Source organism: Mobula birostris, chromosome 3 (genome assembly GCF_030028105.1).
Source record: "Mobula birostris isolate sMobBir1 chromosome 3, sMobBir1.hap1, whole genome shotgun sequence".
Taxonomy (NCBI): domain Eukaryota; kingdom Metazoa; phylum Chordata; class Chondrichthyes; order Myliobatiformes; family Myliobatidae; genus Mobula; species Mobula birostris.
In genome coordinates, this window is record NC_092372.1 from 230,669,223 (window position 1) to 230,673,791 (window position 4,569).

The following is a 4,569-nucleotide window of genomic DNA, read 5'->3' on the forward strand; positions in this document are numbered from 1 at the left end:
CAAAGGGACCAATAACCTTTCAGGGAGGTTAGTTAGTGCTATTGGGGAACTTTAAACTAGATTTGCAGGGGGATGGGAACCAGAGTGCCAGAGCTGACAGTGTGGCTGGGGTGAAAATAACTGATGTTAAAAGTTCAAGCAAATCCGCTGATAGAATGCTTGTGAGTGGTGGTAAAAATCTTCTGAGGTGTATATATTTCAATGCTAGGAGTATTGCGCGGAAGGCGGATGAGTTGAGGGCGTGGATTGACACGTGGAATTATGACGTTATAGCAATTAGTGAAACTTGGCTACAGGAGGGGCAGGACTGGCAGCTTAATGTTCCAGGGTTCCGATGTTTCAGATGTGATCGAGGCAGAGGAATGAAAGGTGGGGGAGTAGCATTGCTTGTTAGGGAAAATATTACAGCAGTGCTCAGGCAGGACAGATTAGAGGGCTTGTATACTGAATCCTTATGGGTGGAGCTGAGAAACAGGAAAGGTATGGCCATATTAGTGAGATTGTATTACAGACCACCCAATAGTCAATGAGAATTTGAAGAGCAAATCTGCAGAGAGATAGCAGGCAACTGCAGGAAACATAAATTTGTGGTGGTGTGGGATTATAATTTTCCATATATTGATTGGGAATCCGATACTGCTAGGGGTCTAGATGGCTTAGAGTTTGTAAAATGTGTTCAGGAAAGTTTTCTAAATCAATATATAGAGGGACCAACTAGAGGGTTTGCAATATTGGATCTCCTGTTAGGAAAGGAGTTAGGACAAGTGACAGAAGTGTGTGTAGGGGAGCACTTTGGTTCCAGTGATCATAACACCATTAGTTTCAACTTGATCATGGACAAGGATAGATCTGGTCCTAGGGCTGAGGTTCTTAACTGAAAGAAGGCGAAATTTGAAGAAATGAGAAAGGATCTAAAAAGCATGGATTGGGACAGGTTGTTCTCTGGCAAGGATGTGATTGGTGGGTGGGAAGCCTTCAAAGGAGAAATTTTGAGAGTGCATAATTTGTATGTTTCTGTCAGGATTAAAGGCAAAGTAAATAGGAATAAGGAACCTTGGTTCTCAAGGCATATTACAACTCTGATAAAGAAGAAGAGGGAGTTGTATGACATGTATAGGAAGCAGGGAGTAAATAAGCAGCTTGATGAGTATAAGAAGTGCAAGAAAATACTTAGAAAGTAATCAGGAGGCAAGAAGACATGAGGTTGCCTTGGCAGTCAAAGTGAAGGATAATCCAAAGAGCTTTTACAGGTATATTAAGAGCAAAAGGATTGTAAGGGATAAAATTGGTCCTCTTGAAGATCAGAGTGAGTCGGCTATGTGCGGAACCAAAGGGAATGGGGGAGATCTTAAATAGGTTTTTTGCGTCTGTATTTACTCAGGAAACTGGCATGAAGTCTATTGAATTAAGGGAAACAAGTAGTGAGATCATGGAAACTGTAGAGATCGAAAAGGAGGAGGTGCTTGTTGTCTTGAGGAAAATTAAAGTGGATAAATCCCCGAGACCTGACAGGGTATTCCCTCGGACCTTGAAGGAGACTAGTGTTGAAATTGCAGGGGCCCTGGCAGAAATATTTAAAATGTCGCTGTCTACAGGTGAGGTGCCGGGGGATTTGGATAGTGGCTCATGTTGCTCCGTTGTTTAAAAAAGAATCGAAAAGTAATCCGGGAAATTTTAGACCAGTAAGTTTAACGTCGGTAGGAGGTAAGTTATTGGAGGGAGTACTAAGAGACAGAATCTACAAGCATTTGGATAGACAGGGACTTATTAGGGAGAGTCAACATGGCTTTGTGCGTGGTAGGTCATATTTGACCAATCTATTGAAGTTTTTCGAGGAGGTTACCAGGAAAGTGGATGAAGGGAAGGCAGTGGATATTGTCTACATGGACTTCAGTAAGGCCTTTGACAAGGTCCCGCATGGAAAGTTAGTTAGGAAAATTCAGTCACTAGGTATACATGGAGAGGTAGTAAATTGGATTAGACATTGGCTCAATGGAAGAAGCCAAAGAGCGGTAGTAGAGAATTGCTTCTCCGAGTGGAGGCCTGTGACTAGCGGTGTGCCACAGGGATCAGTGATGGGTCCATTGTTATTTGTTATCTATATCAATGATCTGGATGATAATGTGGTAAATTGGATCAGCAAATTTGCTGATGATACGAAGATTGGAGGTGTAGTAGACAGTGAGGAACGTTTTCAGAGCCTGCAGAGGGAGTTGGACCAGTTGGAAAAATGGGCTAAAAAAGTGGCAGATGGAGTTTAATACAGACAAGTGTGAGGTATTGCATGTTGGAAGGACAAACCAGGGTAGAACATAAGGGTTAATGGTTAGGCACTAAGGAGTGCAGTGGAACAGAGGGATCTGGGAATACAGATACAAAATTCCCTATAAGTGGTGTCACAGGTAGATAGGGTCGCAAAGAGAGCCTTTGGTACATTGGCCTTTATAAATCAAAGTATTGAGTATAAGAGCTGGAATGTTATGATGAGGTTGTATAAGGCATTGGTGAGGCCGAATCTGGAGTATTGTGTTCAGTTTTGGTCACCAAATTACAGGGAGGATATAAATAAGGTTGAAAGAGTGCAGAAAAGGTTTACAAGGATGTTGCCGGGACTTGAGAAACTCAGTTACAGAGAAAGGTAGAATAGGTTCGGACTTTATTCCCTGGAGCGTAGAAGAATGAGGAGAGATTTGATACAGGTATATAAAATTATGATGGGTATAGATAGAGTGAATGCAAGCGGGCTTTTTCCACTGAGGCAAGGGGAGAAAAAAAACAGAGGACATGGGTTAAGTGTGAGGGGGGAAATGTTTAAAGGGAACATTAGCAGGGGCTTCTTCACACAGAGAGTGGTGGGAGTATGGAATGAACTGCCAGACGAGGTGGTAAATGCGGGTTCTTTTTTAACATTTAAGAATAAATTGGACAGATGCATGGATGGGAGGTGTATGGAGGGATATGGTCCATGTGCAGGTCAGTGGGACTAGGCAGAAAATGATTCGGCACAGCAAAGAAGGGTCAAAAGGCCTGTTTCTGTGCTGTAGTTTCTATGGTTTCTAAATAATCAAGGTTCCTATGCAAATCCTGATAAACATCTTCGCTGCAAGGAACACCATCTTTTTCTCTAAAGAACTGTCTACCTCCTCATTTCAGCTCTCCTGGTTGTCAGCAGGTCGCTACGGTTTGCCCCTCAGATGTGGTAAACTGTCTAACATTCTTCAGTGTCGATACTGCCGGCATTGCGATTATCTGGCGTGTCCAGCTCCAGTTCCTGTCACTTTACACGATTAACCAGGAGCTGCAGCTCGGTGCACTTTCCGCAGATCACATCGTGCAGGTGAAGAACATGACTGGCTGAACTAAAGGTAGATTACCGATTTCCCGCTCTTACCCCTTTTCTGCTTTGCTGCCGGAAGCTGCAAGTTAAAAGTCTACTTTTCAAACACCCGCGGCCAGCCGTCGCTGCTGAAACAGGCACGCCCTTACCTTAACGGCGCCCTTTCCACTTAGCTGCACTCCCCTTCCACCTCTGATACAGCATTGTCAATTCAGAGGGTGATGATTTAGAATGGATGAGGGCGGATTAAAGAACAAATCTACCACCTGCCGGCAGTAAAGAACGAGGAGATGGAGATGAGAGGCGAGAGGCAGGGATGCCAGGTGGACCCTGAGCGCTGGAGACGAAGCGGGCCCGCCGTTTGAGCGGGTAACGGCACGGCCCAGCGGGAAGTGTGTCCCGGGGTGCGAAGCGAAGCTGAGCAGAGGGCTCCACTTCCTGGCCCTCCGCACCATCCATCCCCCCCACCCCGCTCACCACATACACTGCCTCCATCCAACCTAAGCCCATTTTACCACGTCGGCCTGAGGTCCCACAGCGCACGAACGCAGTTTGGGAATAATATACAACCTGCAGCAGGAGGCGATTCGAGGTTCTGTCTCTTCGCTAGACACCGGAGTGGACCTTACGAGACCTTCCACCTGTAGCTCAAGTGGCAGAGTGAGGGTTTTTATATATACACGGACACGTGTAGGAGGAGCTTGCCTGACAACTCTAAGTGCCACCCCTTTCGAAATACTCCAGGCCTCGGGCACACCAACGATGACTCCTATCTTCAGAAAATTCCAGGGAATAAATTCGAAATTGATGAGTTATATATAAATGCGTTACACAAACTCCTGTTATTTGAAGGGGTTATCTAGATTCCTATGTAATTAACCAACACAAGCATAATTTACAGATTAAAAATGGAAAGGTTCACGCCAATTCCAAAATGGTTATAAATCCTTTATTGTAAGACTGTCAACGTTTCTCCACAGTATTAACGCGCGTTATTCCTTCACAGGACATGACTCAGTACAGGGATACTTCACAGAATCAGTATGCATTGGTGAGAACGCCGGCGGTGTCTTGAGGTCGGGCACCCTCAGCTCTGCTGCCCTCTAGTGTTCGCTCCACTGGAAGCGTGCACTCGATTACAAATATTGCGTTCATCTGCGGGTGCACGAGTACGTGTTAAGGAAATAATGCCGGCTTCTTCCTAAGAAACGTGGCGCCCGGATAAAATCCAC